At 39.9% G+C, this 24,070-nt stretch overlaps 1 protein-coding gene across 4 annotated transcripts in view; it reads right to left on the bottom strand.

Annotated features, from left to right (window-relative positions):
- LOC125465862 (protein strawberry notch homolog 2-like) overlaps nt 1-3,798 on the bottom strand; it is a 156,021-nt gene extending 152,223 nt beyond the window's left edge. For 3 of the 4 annotated variants that reach the window (XM_048559785.2, XM_048559787.2, XM_048559788.2), the window contains exon 1: nt 3,668-3,798. The gene's annotated coding sequence lies outside the window, so the exon portion shown is untranslated. Of the gene's footprint in view, nt 1-2,939; nt 3,300-3,667 lie in introns of all 4 variants that reach the window. The other variant, XM_048559786.2, reaches the window with a different exon arrangement.
- Between the last annotated feature and the right edge of the window lie 20,272 nt (nt 3,799-24,070).

The following is a 24,070-nucleotide window of genomic DNA, read 5'->3' as shown; positions in this document are numbered from 1 at the left end:
GTAATCTCCTCCAGTCCTACCACATCTGTGGTACAGATATCCATACTCATTTCATCCCAGTGTCTTGGGCATCTTCAATTTTAATCCCTCCAATGTTAACTATGTTTTCTGCCCCCAGTCCCTGGTTATCTCTAATGCTCCCTGCCTCAGTAACTTGCTTTTCCTCTTTTTACCTAAAGAAAACAAAATCTTTTAAACCTACCTCTTTAACCAAGTTTTTAATAACCTATCCTAAAATCCCTTGCGGCTCAATACCATATTTTGCTTTACGTTAATGCTGTCAAGCACTTTGGGATGCTTCATATTAAAAGTATCAAATGACTAGCTGTTGTCACTGTGATTTATAACATGTCATAGTGCAATACTCCAAAACAACACTAAGAACTGAGCTGATGCCAAACTAATCAGTTTCAAATCTTCCAGAAAGTAATAACTTTATTCGGCTATTTCAATTTTACCATAAATACTGTGATATTCACACTTTTGTACAAAAGTATTGAGATTTCTACCTACCTTACTGCAACCCAATAATTAATACACCTATTGCAAACGTACATGTACACGTATATCCATGTGTAACTAGCTTCAGCTTGCAACAAAAGTGGGTGGCCAAGCTAAAATGAGGCACCTCTAATCTACTCTCCAGTTTTGTGTTGGTTGGAATGCTCTGTTCGCAATTTAATAGTTTTTGTTTAAACTATAACCTTCTCTGATTCACAGCAGTAAAACAATACCAATCTAAATATGCTATTTGTAGCAGCAGAGTGGATATGGGATATTTTGTCTTAAATGTTCAACAGGCTATTTAGATGTTAGTGGTCATGTAAACAGTAAGAAATTTAAACCCCAGACAAACATATCATCTGTGGTAAAAGGGCAACAAGGTGCAAGACAGACATATGTAGAATTACAAAACTAAAAGTGGCTTTGAAGAGGAAGGGTGGGAACAACGCTGCAGAGCCTGTAAGCCACACATTATTTACAATAAACATATTAAACAGCCTGCTTGGAGTAGCCAAGGGTCAGGAATTCCTTGCTAGATTTTAATTTTTGAATTGAAAAGTTTTCAGATAAGAGAGACAGAAAATGTTAATATTTCATAATTTTGTTAACAAACCACTGGCTCTTTCAAGTAAGAATAAAAATCAAAGTCTAAAATCAAGATAAAGATCACAATAAATGAGACCACAAGACAGACAATACTAAAACTGCTTATGGCTATTTTTCCATTTGTTCTATATTATCAGATCAGGTTCATTAATATTTTTATTGAATAACAAAGATGCTGATGGACTCATACATTAGACAAGGCCATACTGTCCATCATCCCTCTTCCAATTATCTGAAATGATTATTCCACTCCTTTCTCTTTGCCCATAGCCCTGTAAATATTGGTATATGAAATGCTGCATTTTACAGTAAACTTAATTTTAAAATCAGGTCAACAAGTGCTGATTTGTAATTTTGCAGAGGTCACGTTAAAAGGAATATATTTAACCTAAGTGCTTCAGGCAAAATTAAGAAATCATCCTGAACTTTAAAAAAAATCAGCTGCAATTATGCATTGCAGGTGATCATTTCTGTTTTCTGAATACATATTGCTCAATGTATATAAAGAGTCGTGTTTTTAAAAAAGAATTAATAATTAGAAATAGTCTGATGTAGGATTTTTAAATTTAATGCATTTGCATTCTGCTCTAACAAGATCCAAGAAAAATGTGATTTCACAAATTTAAGCTTGTTATTTCTGCCAAGAGAATATACTGGCAATGATACTCTCATAGAATCAAAGAACACACAACTTGGCCTATCATGTCTACACTGTCTTTTCAAATGGGCATTACCTCATAACAAATTGAGATTGTTTTGCTATTAATATCAACTTGAATCTATTTGAAAAAAATCCAAACTCCAATGCAGCAGTAAAAGTATACCATATGGGAAGCAAGCTGCTGTAGTTTACATATCCAGATTCAGTTTTTTTTTAAACAAATCATATCAGGATTGAACTGTTCAATTATTCAGTGCTGCCACGGGAATACAATACTGCTGTGCTCTTTGGAGTACTACAACAGACAAAGATAGTTACAGGTTCTCCCTGGGGAAAGCAGGTCAATAGAAGGTGTGAGCAACTGTTGTCTTCGAGTTTTGCACGAACTCAATCCTAACTTGTACTTGTGCAAAGGGGAATAGCACAAATTGTGAGAAATTAAGCGACTTTGCAAGATTTCCCAGCTTCACAAAATCCTCGAATCTACTGTCTAGGTCGCGGTGCCCTAACAGATCTTGTAGTACTTTAAAAGGTCAGCTGGCACACAGAACCCGCTTCACTCAAGAATGTTGCACGTCCAATATAAACAAGACATTAAAGTGCCAAATTTGTCTTCGTTGGAAGAAGCTTATCAAAATATCCGGTCACTTTTCATCATATCGCACAAGAAGATATTTCACAGACAAAAAAGTGATTTCAGTTTACCGTTTTATAGGTATGACCCAGCAGAATTGGTTCCGATGCACAATATAACTAATAAACACTTCCCAAATTAAACAGTACAACTGATGCCAACTCATCTCGCCAAACTTAAGTCGATTGGTTATTTCGTAGGACTACTTTTTCGTTGAAAATTAATATGGTTTAGGGAAGCAAATGACACAGTTTGACCAAATACCCATATATTTCAGTTTAGAACAAATTTGTCCCTAAAAACATAATCCAACGCTTTGATTCAACTTTAAATAAAGACGCCGAACGGATTTTTTTTTTGCTTTTCCATGTTCACTCAGACTCGATCCCACCCAACACGATGCAGTGCCGATAAGCGGAAATTAAAGTTACAAGATTAAAGAACAATCTAAAGCTAACAAGGAGGGAGTGCCCGTAATAGTTTTTCAACGTTATCACACAATTATCTTCTAATTTCTCGACGATTGGCGCTTACCAGACGTTTTGTGATAAATAAACGATTGAAAAAGGACCAGGTAAACTTGGGCTGTTTTTGTGGAACGGCATGTAGATAGAATTAGATCACTTTAAAAAACTCCACGATCGTTCGCTTTGATGAAGCATAAAACGAGAGAAAAACTTAAACTGTTTCCTAGTGTTGGACGCCAGAGATCGTCTTCTCCGACTGTTTGTACCAATAAAATTCCTAATGTTTGCACAATAGAATCCTTGTCAGATCATCTCGATGAGATCACTTCCCTGCGTTGTTAACAAGTTGTTTCAATTGTAAATTACGAGTTAACTTAAATTCGATACTTCCAGCATCACATTCCCTGGGAAGGGGCGATGGAAGAAACTTTAAAAGAGACAAAAACAGAAGTGAACTTTTTCTCAGCTGGACTGGGTCAAACTTTAACAAAAAAAACGTCAAAACGTCTCGGACGTCGTTTCAAAAGAGTTAAAGTCCCCACCACAACCCGAAAGTATTCAGCGCGATCGTACAAATTCAACTTCATAAACTTTTTTCAAAGTTGTTGCTGTTGTTTGAAAATCGGGAGAAGCTGTGGTTGGGGATACTGAAAGTTACAGACGGGAGTCTGCGGGAGATTAGCGAGGGGCCTACACAGCCTGCCGCTAAATTTACTGTCAATGTTCGGCGGCCAGTGCGCCGCCTGCCTCTCCCTTCCTCCCCTCAGCGAAAACAAAAAGGCATCAGGTACTAACCTGTGCGAGGAGGAGAGTAGATGCCGCGCGTTTGGTCGCTTCAATCCATGAGTTGCTGTATTTCGGGCGGCTCTGTTTCCCTGTCAGCCCCGAACTCAGGGAACTTCCTGTTGGGCCGCCATTACTCCCCGAGACACTGCTTCCTGTGGGTGACGTCAGGCTTGGAAAGAGGGATTGGCCCCGGGGGAGGGGAGAGTGGGCATGGCGGGGGGGGGAGGGGAGAGTGGGCATGGCGGGGGGGGGGGGGAACAGTGGAAATGTAGGAATGTTGGGGGGGGAATGGTGGAAATGTGGGGAGTGGAAATATGGGGGAACAGTGGAAATGTAGGGGAGAGTGGAAATATGGGGGAACAGTGGAAATGTAGGGGAGAGTGGAAATGTGGGGAGTGGAAATATGGGGGAAACAGTGGGAACGTCGGGGGGGCAGTGGGAATGTCGGGGAGACAGTGGAAATGTAGGGGAGAGTGGAAATGTGGGGAGTGGAAATATGGGGGAACAGTGGGAATGTTGGGGGGAACAGTGGGAAAGTTGGGGGGGCAGTGGGAATGTCGGGGAGACAGTGGAAATGTAGGGGAGAGTGGAAATATGGGGGAACAGTGGGAATGTTGGGGGGGCAGTGGGAATGTCAGGGAGACAGTGGAAATGTAGGGGAGAGTGGAAATATGGGGGAACAGTGGGAATGTTGGGGGGGCAGTGGGAATGGCGGGGAGACAGTGGAAATGTGGGGGGTGGAAATATGGGGGAACAGTGGGAATGTGGGGGTCAGTGGGAGTGGGGGTGACAATGGGATTTGGGAGTGGGTGGGGGACAGTGGGAATGTCGAGTGGGTGGTGTTGGTGGGAATGGGATGTGGGGATGACGGTGGGATTGGAGGGATAGTGTGCATGGGGGCATAGTAGGTTTGGGGAGTCAGTGGGGGGAGTGGGAATGTGTGGGGATGACAATGGGAACGGGGACGGTGAGAATGGTGAGTGGGTGGGGGACAGTCAGCATGGCGAGTGGGTGGGGGATAGTGGGAATGGGGAGTCAGTTTGGGGACAGTGGAAATGTGTGGAGACAGTGGGAATGGGGAGTGGGGTGGATCAGTGGAATTGGAGGGGACAGTGGGAATGTGTTGGGTTGTCAGTGGAAATGTGAAGTTGGGGTGACAGTGGAAATGGAGGAACAGTGGGATTTGGGTCACTGGGAACGGGGAGTAGGGTGATAGTTGGAATGTTGGGGTGAGAGTGGGAATGGGTCTGTGGGATTGGGAAGTGGAGTGACAGTGGGAATGGGGAGACAGTGGGATTTGGATCAGTGAGAATGGGGAGTAGGAGTGATAATCGGAATGTTGGGGTGACAGTGGGAATGGTGGACAGTGGGAGTGGGAGTGAAAGTAGGATTGGGGATGACTGGGAATGTGGTGAACAGTGGAATTGGGGTGAACAATATGATTGGGGGGATAGTGGGAATGGAGGGTGGGGGTACCGTAGAATTAGGATTGTGGAACATGGACTGGGATTGGGAATGTGGTTACAGACTGGGACTGGGAAGGAGAGGTACATACTGACATTGAGAAGCGAGGGCATAGACAAGGATTGGGAGTGGGAGAACATACTGGGATGGAGGTTAGAGACTGGGAGGGGAGGCAGACTAGGATTGGGAAGGGGGTGTACAGACAGATCGGGGAGGGGGTTACAAACTAGAATTTGGGAGGGGAGAACTGGGAATAGAGAGGAGCGCAGACTGGGATTCGGAAGGGGAATACAGACTGAGATTGGAGGGGTACAGACTGGAATTGAGATCACAGTGGGATTGCATTGGGGGTACAGAATGGGGAGGGGGAACACAGTAGGATTGAGGAGGGTAGACAGACTGGGAATGGCAGGGGAACATACTGGCATTGAGGAAGGGTACGGATTGGGATTGCAGTGTGGGGTACAGAATGGGATTGGGGAGGGGCAACAGATTGAGATTGGGGAGAGGGGTATAGATTGAGATTAGGGAGGTGGAACAAACTGGGATGTGGGGAGATTGAGGTACAGGCAGATTGGGGAGGTGGGAACAGAGTGGGATTGGGTAGGAGTACAGATTGTGCTTAGGGAGGGGGTACAGTGTGGGATTGGGGAGGTGGGAGCAGCCTGTGATTGGGGATGGGGAGCAGAGACTGGGATTAGGGAGGGTTAGAGAGACAATGTAGGCCCAGACTGGGACTGGAGGAGGGGGGGTGATACAGAGCCAGGTGGGGGAGAGGGGTCATAAGACTGAACGCAGACTAGGCCTGGAGGATAATGGGGAGACAGACAGTTCCAGGCTCGGGGGAGAGGAGAGATAGACACAGGCTGAACCAAGGTGAGATGTGAAATGGATCTGAACTGGGTCTGAGTGTGAGGGAAGATGGACAGTCCCAGAGTTGGCCTGGGCGAACATGGAGATGGAAGGGTTGCCAGGGGGATAGCAGAGATAGATCCAAGCTGAGATTGAGGAACGCAGGAAATAGATGAGACTAGGTGTAAACCAAGCCTGGGGCTTTGGGAGAATGAGGAACTAAACTCAGTTTTTCAGCAGAGGATAATGAGAACGAACAATATCCTGGGCATCCAGCCAGACTGTGGCTGGGAGGAAAATTAACCTTCGTGCCAAAAATATGTGATATGTAATCAACATCTTAATACTTACCTGAGAAATAAAATTGTACGATGGTAAAATAACCACAGAGACTTTGATAGGAAGCTAGATCATACTTTTACATATTTACAGATATTAAAGGGAGCCCGCATAATGTGTCTGATTGAAAGAAAATGTCATTATGTTTCTGCTATAAAATCAAGTTGCTAAGATAACATGCTACAGCTTAAAACACAAATGCATTTGATTACAAATCATTATAACATTGCTTCATCAATATGTTATTGCATGGAAATTTTAGAATTTTTAATGTCACCATGAATTACATCTAAAGATAAATGATCTATTTATATGGAGATGTTAATCATATAATTAAGTACATTATCACATATATATAAAATAATTAGTGTAATTGTCCAATTTATTGCAATATCTGACATTAATGTTTCAACTACCTTTCAAAAGATGATTCAAAGTAACTCCTGAAGCAGCAGTTATAAAATAGTAAAACATTGTAAAATGGAAGTGGGTTGTGTTCCTGGTGGTTTAAAGTAAATATTACAAATATATCTTTTAACCTCTGCCAAAGCAATACCTTTTTAAATGATATTGAAATTAAAGTCATGTGTCATTAAGTAGTTGATTGGAACAGCTGGACAAAACATTGAATCTAATCTGATTTACACTGTATGTAAATAGTTGTGCATTTCTGCCACAGCATTCAGAGTTTGCAACTTTAATTGACTTACAAATTTTATCCATTATAGTTAGCCATGACTCCTTTAAATTGCAGAAACATAAATCTGTATTAGGATAAAACAAATCTTCATAACATTAAAATTAAATACATAGAAAGAAAAGGTAAAGGGAGAAAATTAGAAAATGTTTTTCATTCCCTTCCATTAGTAATATATTCAAAAGAATGTTATGCTTCAATTCCACCTTTTCTCCTCTCAGTCGTTTCACTCAAAGATGCTTAATTCACTCAATTAGCTTTCATAATCATTCAAAGAATGAAAGTCTTTTTGCAAACAAGAAAATCAATCATAATTTGTTTAGAAGTAAAGCCAAACTAACTTAATAACATTGTCATGGCTTAAAGCTACACCAAGAAAAACAGGATATGTCAATGCCCTGTAAACAACGTGAGGTAGTTTATTGACCATGTGTAAACACGTCATATCCCTATGCTTTCAATGCAGTAGATGTAATGACAAAATAGAAAGTACCATTAAGTCAGATTCTCTTATTGCTCGAAAAGACAAAGAATTGCAGGTGCTGAAGATCTGAAATAAAACAGAAATTGTTAGAGAAACTCAGCTGGTCTGGAAACATCTGTGGAGAGAATGCAGAATTAATGTTTTGAGTCCTGTGACCCTTCTGGGCCACTGAACTTGAAATGTTAACTCTGCTTTCTCTCCACATATGCTGTCAAAATTGCTGAGTTTCTCTAGCACTTGCTGTTTTTGTTTCTTATTGAATGGTTTGATTTGTGTATTAGTAAATTACTATACTGAAGATTACTTTCTTTTCACTCAGACATAATGGGAACTGCAGATGCTGGAGAATCCAAGATAACAAAGTGTGGGGCTGGATGAACACAGCAGGCCAAGCAGCATCTTATGATAAGATCATAATCATAAGATGCTGCTTGGCCTGCTGTGTTCATCCAGCCCCTCACTTTGTTACCTTCTTTTCATTGTTGATCTTTCCCTTTGTTTCATCCCTCAGAAAACATTCATAATTTGTTTATGGCCATTGCTTTGATAATCCTTCTCACTATTTGGGAAGTTTCACTTATTTCTTAAGATAGTCTTGTACCTGGAGGTAATTATTCTATAATGCTGAGTGATATTTTGTTCAGCAACTGAAGTAAACTTTCAGGAGCTCACATCAAGGATCATTTTTGGATATGACAATTTCTAATCCTCCAGTCTGATTGCTGAGGCAATAAGGACATTTGCGTACTTTAAGGCCAGGAGGCAAAAAATTGAAAGAATATAATAGACTAATTATTGAACCTTTCGCCACCAGATATTACAGAACCATATAAAACACTATCAGGTCCTCCTCTTGTTTTCTAAAATTACTCACTATTTCATCATCCTGAAATGCATTGAAAAAATCTGATTTTTTTTAGCTGTAAACACTTCTACAATCTCTGTTCCTATCCCCTCCACCCTCACCTTAAACAATTAGGGCAAGGAGCTCATTTATATGTTTGACACTAAGATTGAGCCAATCATATCAGTTGGATCTATTGCATTCTACTAGGACACCTAGTCAAGTTTTTTTAAAGTGCCTCATCCCCTCCACCATGAACCTGCATCTTTCTCTAGTTTCTCTTCTATCGTCTACCTGCCCAGTTTAAGCTCATCATGCCCATGAGGCCTGTGTCCTGATTCCTCAAACTTATTCGTACTAGGTCAGAAATCACACAACACCTGCTTATGGTCTAACAGGCTTGTTTGACAACATAAGCTTTTGGAGATAATGGGAACTGCAGATGCTGGAGAATCCAAGATAATAAAATGTGAGGCTGGATGAACACAGCAGGCCAAGCAGCATCTCAGGAGCACAAAAGCTGATGTTTCGGGCCTAGACCTTTCACAAGCTTTCGGAGCCTCAGCCCTTATTCAGGTGTTAGTGAGAGAGGTAGTATCTGACACAGAATTTATAAGTAAAAGATCAAGGTCAGACAACCTCACCTCTTATTTTACACGATAAAACCTTTAGTTATCTCAGGATCATGACTTGAAAGGAATGTGAGAATTTACATATAATCTTCTAACTGATTAAAGTTTAACAGCACCTTCAGTTTGTTTATCACATCCTCATCAATGGTATGAACCTTTGATCTTTTACTTATAAATTCTCTCTCACATTACTTATTATTAGGTATTACTGAATATACCTCTCTCACTAACACCTGAAGAAGGACCGAGGCTCCAAAAGCTGGTGTTGTCAAATAAACCTATTAGACTATAACCTGGTGTCATGAGATTTCTGATGTTGTTCACCACAGTACAACGCCAGCACCTCCACATCATGGTTATTCATACTAAACAGCTGACCACTTAATTCCACTCCTCCCCCCACCCCTCCTGGTCCCCATGCTAGTGGATATTGTTAATTATTCTCCTCTGAATGTCACTCCTCTTTCCTTTAAAACATTGTCATTGTCCCCTTAAAAAATTCCTTGACTCTAATGTACTTATATCACATCTCCATATTATGTCACATCTTCATATTATGTCACATCTTCATACTTGCTCCAAAGGACTCAAAAGTATTTTCATTTCCCAAATCTGTACCATCTTTCCTGGAATGCCATGTTTATTCCTTCCAATCAGCTTTTCACCCCTGCCAGTGTACCAAAACTGCTCTCATCAAAGTCACAAATATGTAAGATGAGCTTCAGCTAATTCTGGCCTGTTGCACATTCCCAATTTTAATTGCTCTTGTTTTGGTGCCTGTGCCCTTAGCTGTCCCTGCCCTAAGCTCTGGAAGTTCATCTCTGCACGTCTCTGCCTCTCTACTTTGGTTTCTTCATTTAAGACACTTCTCAAACTTACATCTTTGACCTGATCATCTAACCCAATACCTCTTTATGTGGTTTGGTGTTGGATTTTGCTGTGCTCTTTTTAGGGACATTTTAATACCCACAAATGTGCACAATAATTGTAACTGTATAACAATAAATGCTTTATTGAAGTTTTTGTCAGCAATGCAGTGACAATGGAAATCTTTTTGAATTTCCCTATGAGCATGTAAGTGAGTTTGTATGGTTCAAAAGTGGAAAAATGGTGCATGTTCCAAAACTAAAATAAATGTAGGTGCTAAAATTGAAAACAAAAGCATATTAGATATATGCTGGGAAACACTCAGAATGCCAGCCAGCATTAGCTTAGATAAAGCAATTGATGCTGTTGGTCCTGCATCATTTTTGGTATAGGTTAGAATTCTTTGCACAGACGCTTCTTGGTCCACTTAACCTTTCTTCTTGGTGTGCAGAATGTCTTGGTGAACAGCAAAAAGAGAATTAACTTCCCTCTGAACTTTCAAGTAAAATTGGAGCTGTGCTCTCTCAGCCTTTAGAAAGATTGCTTATTAATTCTTCATGGTACATATAATTCTTCATGCACTCCGGGATAACAACTGAGGTATCTTCAAATAGTCAAATTTCACAACTATTTATCAACCGTTTGAAGTTTGTTGTTCTAACCATGTATGAACTGTAAACAATTAATCAAATAATTTCTATAGTGTGGAAGCCGGCCATTCCGCTCATGGAGTTTACACTGACCCTCCGATCAGCATCCCACCCATACTCACCCTGCTTCCCAATCTGTAACCCTGCATTTCCCATTGCTAATCCACCTAGCCTGTTCATCCTAGACATTTTGGACAATTTAGCATGGCTGATCCACCTAACGTGCCCATCTTTGAACTGTGGGAGGAAACTGGAGCACTCGGAGGGAAGCCACAGGGGCATCCGGAGAATGTGCAAACTCCAGACAGTCCCCCGAAGGTCGAATCGAACCCGAGTTACTGGAGCCGTGAGGCAGCACCTCGGACTCTGAATTTTTCAGAAAGATCATTAGAAATGTTTAAAATGTTCTGCTGCATCAGCTTTCTGCCCGCGAAATTTGCAATTTGAAAAAGCTTTGTTTTCTTTCGAAAGGGTATCGTATTAATGACTAAGATGAAGTATCAATGGACACCGATATGAAAGGAATGCCCTTTTGTCAGTTTGTCGTGCACAAGCATTTAAACGAGTTGCCAACAGCAAAACTACGTAATTTATAAAAAGAAACTTTCTTTTAGTGATTCGTTGTGATTTTGGCCATTTAACGCCCAAAAACGGGAGGCTCTGTACACCATTCCACAAAGGAAAAGTACATATTGTGCTCATACACTTCCTGGTCTCTGGGAAAGATAAGGGCAGACTGCACAATTTGATTTTCGATGTGGGCGAATTCTTGCCACGAATGATGACGCTATGGGTGTGACTGGAATTCCCCAACTCTGTTCTTGGATCTTGCTGAAACTGTTATTGTGTCAGCCCTTAATGCCCCGCGGTGTCAAAAATAGAAACCAGGTGACTTCAAAAGGAAATATACCTTGTACCGTATCGTTTCTGGATTTTAAACTTGACGTGGGTGAATAGACCAGCTCATGTGTTATTTGCATGGGCCACAAAAATCAAAAAAATAATAAGCCCAGAGGCGACAGTGCTACCACTTAAATCATGACTGAAATAGGAATATACAAAGACTGAGGCTTGACATTAACGTACACACAGCAAAACATCCGGCGCAGATAATAAGTTTGTTTTCATTTCGTGAAGATCTGGACAATGATTTATGGAGTTCTGAAATGAACCTCAACCTCCCCTTCCCAAAAAAACTCTTCAATTTGTTTGCAAAAGTTTCTTTCATTTTAACTGCTATCTTAACTTTCTTTTCATTTTTTTCTCTTTATCAAATGTTTGTCTCATTTCCTTTCTTTCTTATTTGCATCTAATGTGTCTGGCTTATCATCTGTTTCCTTTTCCATTAATCACTGAATCTTTAAATTTTATCGGTGAAAGACACATACTGCTGGGTTGGATGTTCAGCGGCTCTCAGACTTCCAGTCAATCAAGCTGCAGTATTAACAATTTGTTCTTCCAGGAATGTGCAATACAATGCTAACATAATATTAACTGATGAAAAAAAAATGGAGTTCATTGTGCTCAATGTGGGAAGCCCCACTGCAACAATTTTCCGCTCAATATCCCTTTTCCAATTTGCTTTGATGGTCTATTTGAATCACATTTGTGCACATTTCATAATTCAATATGACATGCACCACTTAAACTCCCTAAAATCACTTGGCACATATTATGTTAAGAAACATTATATGAGATGTTTAAAATGCAAATTGGATTGTTCTCAAGGCAGTTCATGTTTTTGCTGACGCAGTACAAATAATTGACGCATAATATAAATCAAGTTACAGGAACAGACGTTAATATTATAACCTTGAAAATAATAATTGACTCTCCAAGAATTATTGACTATAGTTGCTTAACTGCAAAGACTTTTTTAACTTTAAAATATTTTCTATGAATTCTCTTGTCAGTAAAAAAAACGCCGATCTTCGAGTGACTTCACTGGTGGAGGCATAGGGTTCCTTACAGCAAGATCGCTTTAAAACTTTTACCAACATAATGGATACAGAATAACATTTATTTATTATCAGAATACTTGATTAATCAACTGCTACTTTTGACAGAATTGTATTGGTACATTTTAGTTTGTAGATTTGTAACCTGGAGCAAAACAGCCTGCTTTGTATACCGTTGCATCCATTTCCCCCAATACCGATACACAGCGGCAGCAGTGCGTACCATTTGCTCTGTAGCAACTCATCCAGACTCCTTTGATAGCACTTTCCAAGCCTGCAACCTCTATCTCTTAGAAGGGCAAGGGCAGAAATGCATAGGGGCACCATCATTTGTACGTTTCCCTCCTAGCCAGGCATCATCCTGACTTGAAACTTTATTGCTGTTCCTTAACTGTTATTAGGTCCAAATCCTGGAACTTTCTCCCTACAAGTACAGTGGGCATACCCATACCACATAGACTGCTGTGGTTCAAGAAGGCAGCTGACCACCACATTCTCCAGGGCATTTAGAGATAGGCAATAAATAATGGCCTAGCCAGTGACACAAACATTGAAATAAGCATGTATTTTTATCTATTCAAATTGAATGCAAATTGAATTTGTTTTGAAAATTGGATTCCTTTTCCAATCACAAAATAGCCTGTAATGAAAGGACTTTTGAATTCTCAAAAAGATCAACCATTCATTTCAGCATTTAAATTACCTCACTTCGCTGTTTTGCTATTGAAAGTAGAATAAATTTTGGCCTGATATTTAGAAAGATAATGCATGCACGATGGGCTAGAAAACCTGCAGCTTTGCATATGTTATTGGCAGAATTGAAGGTACACAGAGCACGGTTGGCAAAATAGAGTTTTGCAGCCTACTGTGATTGGTCACTTGATAGCCTTTCTAGTTTTTTTTCACCTTATTGAGAGAGAATTGGATCTTGCATCCAAGAGTGCTTATTGTGAAATCACTTGCAGTGACTGATGTCCTTGGCAGCCCATCTATGAAGTTGTTCTGATAAAGCCAGCATGTCTTTGTGATAAAATAAAAGAACTAAAAACATAAATATTTATCAAAATATAAGTGAGAGTGTGGCCCAATAGGTCCCTACGCATTCTCCCCATGTCTGTGTGGATTTCCTCCTGGTGCTCCAGTTTCCTCCCGCAGTCCAAAGATATGCAGGTTAGGTGAATTGGCCATGCTAAGTTTCTCATAGTGTCCAGGGATGTGCAGTCTAGGCTGATTAGCCATAGGAAATGCAGGGTTACAGAGATAGAATACGGTTTTTAGGAGGGATGCTCTTCAGAGGGTTGGTTTGATCTCAAAGGGCCAAATGGCCTGCTTCCAAACTCTAGGGATCCAATGATTCATGATAAATCTCATCCAGTTACTATGAAGAAAGTAATAGATGAAATATGGGTCAAAGTTATTGTGATTTGACTCCCAAGACATTGTTTGCTTAGACAACTAAAAGGCAAGAAAAAGGGAAATGCTAATTTTGTCTCAGGCTAAATTATAGTAACAGAAGTATTGGTTTAAGGCTTTACTTCCCAGTTGGCATGTGAAATTATGTGTGAAAAATAGTTTTGCCTCTGGCAGACAAAACTTGTTCAAACAATTATGTACACTTCTATCAAAACAAAGCCGTTCCACCTGGAATAATGATATAACGAATTTACACCAAAAATATACATGCATGCAATGGAATGCTTAGAAAAGCACAGTTATTGACCAAGATTTGACTAGCATTCATTCAAAACAACAGATAAGAATGGCCTCAAACCGTAAACACTTAATGGAAACACTTGCCCAACTATTTATTTTCTTTACAGTCAATAGTGAGCTAGCAATGTTCACTGCAAGACTAAAAGTTTGAGCCATAGAGTTCAAACCAGGAAGCATTAACCAAAAAATATGAATTTGACTTACATCATGTCCAGAAAGTGAAATAAAGAAAGGGAACAAAGGGTGGAATTGTTCTGATGAAGACTCTCAGGATTCAAAACATTAACTCTACATTCTCCACATAGATGCTGCCAGTAAATTTCTGCTTTTTTTTGATCTCCAGCATTTGTTTTATTTTGCTGTTCACTAGAAATTGCTCAGAGTTTTCATCGACTGTTGAGTAGAGGCTTTCTGTCATTGGATTTTCGGTCCAGTATGGGGTTCTCTTTAGAAGAGCTGTGATATGTATGAGTAGGAGAAGCACCAACACCACTCTCCAATCAGACTGAAGAATCCTAATGGAACTGTTGAGTCCAAACCAGAAAGGATTAACCAAGAAATATGAATTAGACTTAAATTATGTCCAGAAAGCGAAATAAAGAAAGGGGGGAAAAAAAGTGGAATTGTGATAGATAAGAGAAGCAGACAATAAAGAAAAACTTCTTTAAGAAAAAATCTCTAATTCTTATCTAATTTTTGTAAAATCAAAAGCATGTGTCAGAGAGGTGGATCAGATGTTCTTCTGACTTCTCACACTATTAAAGATTCATCTTCACCTGAAGGTACTAACTGAACTCGTTCTGGTATACTTGGTGAGTAACTAGCGGAGAAGTGCAACAACTTTATACCCTAAAATTGATTTCAAAGCTAAGTACATCAGCAAGGCATTATTACAGTGCCGGCAGTGGAAGAACACTATAACACAGATTGCAACTTTTGGACGTCTTTGCTTAAATGTGCATGCTTAAATGTTATTCTTAACATAAAATTTGGACTCTTGTATCAAAAGTTATTATTATACCCCCTTGGATCACCGTTGGGCTGAAGGACACCCTTCAAAAATAGCAGCTTTTTATATTTTGGAATGTGGCAATATGGGAATAATGTAAACAGAGTAAATGAAAGCCGATTTATCAATCTTTCCTGTCTGGATGTTCATATTGAAGATGATTTGCATAAAAAGGCAGATGTTTTCCTCAATGTAGTAATAATCCAAATAACATGACATTCTGTTTCATCAGACTTGTCATTAGCTTTCAAACAAAAAAAAGCTATCTCCATCTCAGCACACCTATTGCCTTAAGCCAACTGTTATTTAGACACACAGATGACTAAACAAGTTCAACTTCCACTTAGTGACCTCATTGTTAACCCTACCTTAGAATGCAAGTTTATGGTGTGTCACGAGCATGTAGGTTCCATAGTTCTGGTATGTACCAGATGGCTGGGAGGTCACTGCGTGGTCTGTTCAACATATCTCATCGAGAAATGTTTCATTTTGCAGTATTATTTAGAATAAAAGCAAACTTCTACCTGCTTGTGATGTGATAACCTTGAGGCAGGGAGCATACTTGAAAAGCCAGTAGGTTCGGTGATAACTGTGTATACCTGTAGCTTTAATACTCTAGGTGCTCCTGCAAATGGGAGCTCAAGGAGAACTTTTCCAGCCTCTTCCTTTTAACTGTCTATAGACTGCTCATACTTGTGGATGAGAAGAGAGAGCAGTTGGTGAGGAAGTACAAATGTAGAGGAACTGGTGAGAGTTGGTGCACTTCTGAAAAGAGCAGACAATAAATTTCCTAGTTGGTTTCTATCAGAGTAGTCGCTCCAATTGTCTTGATCCTTAACCACCTTTCCTCTGATGCAGAGATCAGCAACTTCTCTGCTTGTGTAAGGAACCTCATTTTTTACTCTGCGAAAGTGTGTCCTTCAAGAGAGAAAGAGAAGGGCTGTGTGTGATTGGAATATGTGCACGAGGAGTTCATAGCCTTGTCAGGAGGTGACCCCTCTCAAGTAGATCAGTAGGATACTCAATGTCTAAGAAGTGTTAGAAGATTGGCAGCATATGTTAGGTGTGAGCCTTTCAACGCACGTCACACATGGTGAGGTTAACATGTCTATAAGAGCTGGTTGTGCAGTGGCAGAGTCAGATTGAGTGATGTCCCCACATTCATCTGCTTTCTGGCATTAAGTTCCATTTTGGTTATGCTTGTGAAAAGTATTGTCCTCCTATGCAACCTAGTCCCACATCACACAGGTCTGTTGGGAGGGCTTCTTTCACCCAGTAGAGGGGAAGAAGGCCTTGTATCTTGCTCATAAAATGAGCTGAAGAGTGATGATTGCTCAAGAAAACTCATAAAAAATCAAAGCAAATGCGACACCATTTAAAATGCCCACTGCTATACATTAACTCCAAAATGGAAAATCCCAGCCCTCACTGTTAAAAAAATTCTTTGATCCCTGTTAGAGTTTGAAGGGACAATTTTCAAAAGTCAATAAAAACACTGGAATTCTAGAAAGGCAGCAGCAAATTACCAAATGTGGAACTTAAAGCCTGTTTCAGAAGAGTTTGTGCTTTTACATTTACTATTAATGTACTGCAAAAATAGGTGAATGTTCTTTATTTATTGCGCTAGTACATGAAAAAATGTGGAAGTAATTTTGAAGTGATACCATCATATTCTGTGTCCTGTGTGTTTTATCAACTGTGGAATAAACCAGCTTAAGAACAGAGACAAATGATGCCCCACCTCATACTAGTGTGGCCCACTTTCAGAGAGAATGGAAAAGTACACATGCTTGAGGCACAGACATTCGGTATACATCAAAGCAAGGGTTTGTTGTCACTCTCATGGGTCCTATGCACCTTGTCAGCAGATGCAAAGCTATGGGAATCAATTTCTGTCAAACAGCAGGCAATCAAACTGCTCTAGGGAGCAACTGTTGCCACTGAACCTGAGTAGAAAATTGTGGCAGTGGGCAATTATAATGGTAAAGCCTATATTATTGAAGTACAAATATACTTTAAGCATCATACGTTGAAAAATATTCCAGAAAGAAGTGACTTCACCTTCCGGTCAAAAAGTTATTTTACTAATTTGACAACTATTTGTACCAATGACCAAAGGAATTCAATGTGTAAGGGACTGTAAAGTCTGGGAGTAAATCATTCTTTTAACAAAAGCACTGTGTTCAGATTGGAGGGCATTGCTGAAGTTGTTCTAACTGCCATGTTTTGCAAAATATTATGAGTTGGCTTCAATTTTATTTTTACAGCATACATTCTACACTTGATCCTGTGAACACTAATAGGCTTTGTAACAAACTTATTTCTAAAGTGAAATAATGTCTGTAGTAACTGTAATGAGCTCAACCGGCTGATCATTATAGAATGTGCGTTCCCTCATTAGGGGTGTTAATCTGATCCACTCAGGGAGCCATTGCTGACACGTAAAAAGGGGAGTGTCAGAGATGCTGACACTCTGGTACATGGCTCCGAAGGAAGCGGTACTAAAGCCAAGGACTGTTCATGTGTAAGTAAAGAGTGACCCAGTGATGGATGCTGGTCTCTCTGGTGATATTTCAATGTCAAAAAGAAAATGGTTCCATTGTAAAATGTAACAACAACAAAGAATGATTGCAGATATAACACAGTGTGGAGCTGGAGGAACACAGCATCAGACAGCTAGGAAAGAAGGGTCCCGACCCGAAATGTCAACTTTCCTGCTCCTCTGACACTGCCTGGCCTGCTGTGTTCCTCTGGCTTCATATTGTGTTATCTCGAACACCAGCATAGGCAGTTTGTACTATCTCCAAAGGACGATTGCAAGTATTTTGCATTTTCGACAGATTTATAGAAATAGTTATTCAGGTTGAAAAATTTAATAAGTATATATTCAGGTCACTTTCTCCTCTTAAAATAATATTCTATATGAAATATTGAGTTTTGTGTTTGCATTTGGCACTAAGTCCTCAACTAAGGTGACTGTTGTCACCTTGAATGGACAGTATAATTATTTATCATTCTTGAAGGGAGAGTGCTGGGTTATTCTCCTGAATGCAGTGCCATGACAGGATTTTCACCTGGCTCTGTGTTACTGCTAGATCACCAAAGTCCTTAGCTTCGAGATGATGTGTAATGCAACGCATAATTGGCCAGTTGGGCCAATTCCAGCATGAGTAAACCTGCCCTGTGAAGAAAACAAAAGGACTGTTGGTGCTATTCTGCTCCAGCACTAAATAAGTTGGGAATACCATGAAAGGTACAACAGTACCTCAAAAGAGTTGAACTATTAGACAGAGCAGGCCAGCTAGCAGCCAGTTGCATCCGGTAGATGCCCTCTCTTATTTGAGGGCCAGGCCTCATAACTATGCACCTGGCAAACAGGTGACCTACTTCAGCTTGCTGTCTCTGACAAGCATAAAATGGGATGGGTCAGAGCAGAAATGCAGGCTCGAGATGGTTGTGATTGGGGTGCAGGGATGGAGATTGGTGCAGTGATTAATGAGGAGCTGAACTGAGGAATCAGCAATCCATTTTATTTTTGTGAACTTTGGAGGAGTATTTATATTCTTTCTGGTTATACATCTTCCATGCTTCTCCTACTGTATCACTCAGTTTTACCTGTACATGGATAAATGTGAAGGTATTCACTTTGGTCGGAAAAACAGAATGGCAGAGAATTGGTTAAATACTGACACATTAGAGACCTTGTACATCATCATTGAAAGCAAGCAAGTGGGTGCAGCAAGCAGTTAGGAAGGCAAATGGAATGGTGGCCTTCTTACAAGACGGTTTAAGTAAGGAGATTTTGCCACATCTGTAACATATCTAGGTGAGACCACACCTGGGGTATTGTGTAGTGTGAAGAGGATTTCTGTTTATTTCTATCAGTCAGGGCTCCTTGATTGGACCAGATTAACAGCCTCAATCAGGGAACTCATATTTCATGAGGTCCACCTAGCTGACCTTGTTACAATCAAGATATCATCCACGCTAGAGTCCTTGGCTGCAGCAGAGATTTTCAGCATTAAGTGTTGTAAGAAGTCTTGGCAGTTTCTGACTCTCATAGGAGAATCTCAGGACTGTTTTAAGATGCTTCATGGATCTCCTAGTGTGGGCCTGGTATGTGTCAATGTCAGTAGGAAAACAGAGGCCAGCTGTTGTCCCAAAGTTGGAAGAGGAGGATGATACATGTTAAGTACAGAATTGACTTTCATCCTCTATTGTGGTCCCAGCCAAATTTATTGTGGACAAAAACAAAGATGCTGGAAAAGCTCAGCAGGTCTGGCGGCACTGTGGAGGAAAAAATAGAGTTAATGTTTTCAAAATGTTAACTCTGATTTTGCCTTCACAGATGCTGCCAGACCTGCTGAGCCTTTCCAGCAACTTTGTTTTTGTTCCTGATTTACAGCATCTGCAGTTCTTTCAGATTTAATTTATTATGGAGGTGAATCCAGGTGAAGAGTCAGTAGTCTTTGGAATTGGATTCTTGGGTAGGAAGTAAAAAAAATTCTTATCATGCAGATAAATCATGGATAATCCATGGGTTGAATAACTGAATTGTTGCATTGATGTTGTAACTTTCTGATGAATAATATTAGGCTTCCCTTGAATTGTCTGCACTTCTGTACAGTAGGTGACAGAACACAAAGAAAACATACATTTGTATAGAAATATAGAAAAAAACCAAGTAATAGATTTCAAACTAAAGGGAAATAGATTAGTTGGGCTTTGCTCACAACAGGTCAGAAAGCATAAAAGAATTGAATCTCTTCAGGTCTTCTCACACTACTGCAGTAAGTTCTGTGATCCCTGATTCTGGACTCCCTGGTCATCAGGGACATCCTTCCTATGTTTACCCTGTCTAGTCCTGTCAGAATTTTGTACGCTTTTATGAGATCCTCGGTCATTCTTCTAAACTCCAGTGGACACAGTCCTAACCGACCCATTATCTCTTAACCAATCAGTCCTGGCATCCCAGGCATCAGTCTGGGACATTTGTTGCACTCCCTGTGTAGTTAGTACCTCCTTCCTCAGATAAGGAGACCGAACTATATGCAAGTAGTGAAAGTCAGAGGGGAGCTTGTTCGTCTTTAAGACCTCAATGAAAGGTGGTGGTGGGAAGAACACAATGACCACCTACAGGTATCAATTTGGGCTCATTTCAGTTTTCATGGACTGAATTTTAATTTCAGGATTCTGATCTCAACACTGGGCTGAAGTCTGTGTCAAGATGGGACTGGAGACGAGTTTCTAAGGAGAAAGCCAATTAAGGGAATATATCCCAGAGACCAGTTGAATTAAAGATGACAGACAAACTTCACAAGGAAGAACCAATGAAAGTGCCTGAGGCTCTGGGTGACTGGTAATTCTATCAGGGGAGTTGGACACTGCAGACAGAAGTAAGGAACTGTAATGATGCTTCAAGATCGAGCTGGCTTCTGAATACTAGCAAGTAGTATAACATATACTGTGATCAGTCCCCCCAGATTATCATTACTGAGAGGCAAACCCTTAACAGTGTGGTTGCAGATGTAATCTCCATGTCGTAGAGAATCCATACAGGATGCACCCCTCCTTCCAGACCCCAAAGCTCTCCTGTTGTTAGGAATGTGATCCCATAGGATTTATGAGCTGAAGTTATGTTGGGTGGATCTGTCTGCCATCTTGAAAATTTGGACAACATTTGAAGAGTATGGACATTTGGCAAATTAATTGACCTAATTGCCCACCCATCAAAGAAAACCCACCACCAATACCACAATCTCCTCACTATTGGGTGCAGCCATTAATCCTTAAAACACCTCCCTGAAACTAGGCAGGAACTAAGAAAATGTTGGCTGACCAACACCCCAATCGATAGCAGGAGGTAACTAGCACATCCTCTCTAACTTCACCCTTAATTAAAATCCAGTCCCATATTATTTCCCATTGTATTCAGTTAGTGAGGGGCTGGTAGTCAGGCTGCCATTTGATATTGCCATTTGGCCTGAAAATGGTAGTGCATTTGTGCTAAATTCTGAAGAGCCTGTTGGACCTTAAAGGGGAAGTGATTCTTTTTGTGGGCAAATTAGAGAAGCAAAACTGTGGAGCTGTAGGAAAATGTCCTGAGGTTTTCAGACATGCTGGTTAAACATGTTTGTGAGAGGAAGAATTCAGTCTCTTGAAAAAATAAACTGAAAACCTTCTCAATCTTTCCACTGAGAGTATAAGAATTACATCTTTTTAAAACACTTTTTCTTTTGCTCAAAAAAGAAACCTCAGATATTGTTAAAAGCACATGTTGTTAATCTGTCGGAAAGCAAAATTTGAGTACTTCCTAAATAGAAAGGAAGTTGTTAATATGTTGAATTTAAACCCTGCCCTGAAATAAAACTTTGAAAATGCAAATTGACTTGATATATTTTTGGAAAATTTAAAACCTCATCCAATTTCTTATTAGAAGAAGGAAATCAATTTTACTAGGGAACCTGTATGCATCAGAAAGTCCTCGCATGGTTAGAATCCAAGGATTTGATTGACAACTGAGTCCTCCTGTTCTGGAGAGAAATCTTTGCCAGAACCAATTTTGGGGGAAGGGAAATATGCTATGATGTCACATGGGGTCATGACCTCCAACCTGTTCAGTTTGAGGTCAGCTAATGCAGATTTGCAGCACTATTTCCGCCACTTGTCTTTCTTTCATTGATGTTTCGGCACAGGTGGTTTCAAGCTTGGCCTTCAGAACAGGCCTGTAGGTATTCTCCAGTACACAACCCGCTCCCTTTCCTGCAGAATGGCTAATTCTTGTGTTCAATCCCACAGCCTCCTCCCGCCACAAAGCCTCTTGACCAAATTTGTAATATCACTGGGATAAATATCATCTGAAGCTTAATTGGGTTTGGCTGAAGCCTTGAAATAAACACTTGATGATGAACTTTCAGCTGCATGACAACTGCGTGAAGTAAGTGTTATATGACAGGAAGTACAAAATGAGAAATTAATAGTCTTGCATCATAAGTTTATTCAAACATAATTATTTATGTTTGGTTCTGTTCATTCCTCAGCTGAATACCCAGCATATATATAATTCTGTAATGAGCTTCTTTTAAGCAGTATTTCAAGAACATATAGTGTGTGACAAAGATATCTAAAAAAGTATAAAATAAATAGTTTTCATAGTTCAAATTTCATTTTCCAGGGCCAGTTGTTTATTCACCTGATTTTACAGCTCTTTGCTTAATTATTCAAGACTTCTTGTTTGCCATTTCAGTTTCTGTCCTTGTAATTACAGGTGAAGATGTCATGCAGGACCCATTGGGATCAATTGTGTCCAATGTTTCAGCTGATGGTAAACCTCAACTGGCACCAGTTTTGTTACACTGGGGAAGGACTACAGATTTTGTCTGACAACTATAATTCTTTCAATTTTCCCTCGGAAGAACTGAATGATATGATGAGTAGTGTATCACCTGGATTGCCTAAGTCTATCTTTGAAGAAGAAAGCAAAGTAAATTTGATGGAAGCCGCACAGCGGAAAATTATTTTGCCAGATTCATTCATGCACTCCATATAGTGCTTGACGTTAAATCCCAAAGCAGGCTCATCTGATTCAGGCTCAAGAACAAATTGTGAAACATTTTTGCAACAATTACAAACCTTTTCTCTCTGTTTCCTTGCAGATGATTTGTGGATTATTGTGGATTAGCATTAGATATGACGATTCCTAGGTCAGATTATTAAATTGTTTTACATTTATTTTATTGAATAAAATATTGCTTTAAAGTTGTTTCTAAATCCCTAGTTCTTTCTGAATGCCAAGTGACTTTCTTGTATCCCGACTTCTAAATCAGGCAGATGGGTTTCTCCCTTTTCTCCAGAAGTACATATTATCAATCTTCCTGTGCTATTCAGACCAGCCCTCCTTCTAGGTCACACCAGCAGTTTTGTGCCCAACCTCAGTTTATGTTGGCAATCTTTGCCTGACAATCACCACCCACAAGATCATGCTTTCCCTCTTCTTTCTCCCCTCAACACCCTCGGTTTCTGCTATTTAGGCCAGTATTCTTTTCCTCTTTCCCAACCTGTTCATGTTAGCAGGCTTCATCAGTCCAATCTATGTCTTATGTTCTTGAATATGACATTATTTCAATATTCAAATGACCTTTACTGAGGAGGGGTGAGGTATTAATGTGGTCTAACTGCTATTGGCACAGTGCTGGTAAAATCTCATTGGCTACAATCATATCCCATTACATGAGAAACACTATTACTATGTCGAGTCAATATATTGACTGTTCCTGACAATTTAATGAAATGGAGAAAACAACAGTTTGGTTACAGTAAGCCATCAGTCAAACTTCAAGCGATTGCCTGTGACTCTAATTCAATGTGATTAAAGGCTTCATAAACCAAAACAAAAGCTACATTTTTGGCTTCAGTTCATGAGCATGATCTGAAATCTTGAATACTTTTTGTAGACAAAATTTTCAATGAGTAATTGCTTCCTGTCTCTGAATTGAATAGCATATTTTTTAATGCCTCAGGGATTTAAACCATACACAGGCATATGCTAAAATATTTCAAGGGTGAAATTTACACCGATTTTAGTAAGATAAAAGCCTAAAGCCAAAGCAATTTTGATGATTGGATTTTTGAGTGGGACCCATTTCCTCTTATCTTGCTACCTGTTGAAAATTCTACTTTAGATACATAGTCCTGCCAATCTACCTCCGAAACAGGCCAATCAATTACTCATCATATCCAATAAGAATCAAAGCATTAGCAGCAGGATAGGAAAACCACACAAATGTCCACAGTTCCCTGAAGGGCAGGTTAAGAGGGTAGTTACGAAGGCTTAACTTGCTTCTATCAGTCATTGCATGGATTATGAGAGCAGGGAGCTTGTGTCGAAGCTATACAAAACTCTG

Source organism: Stegostoma tigrinum, chromosome 30 (genome assembly GCF_030684315.1).
Source record: "Stegostoma tigrinum isolate sSteTig4 chromosome 30, sSteTig4.hap1, whole genome shotgun sequence".
NCBI classification, from domain to species: domain Eukaryota; kingdom Metazoa; phylum Chordata; class Chondrichthyes; order Orectolobiformes; family Stegostomatidae; genus Stegostoma; species Stegostoma tigrinum.
Note: the sequence above shows the minus strand (reverse complement) of the source record. Positions and strands in the feature narration are given on the sequence as shown.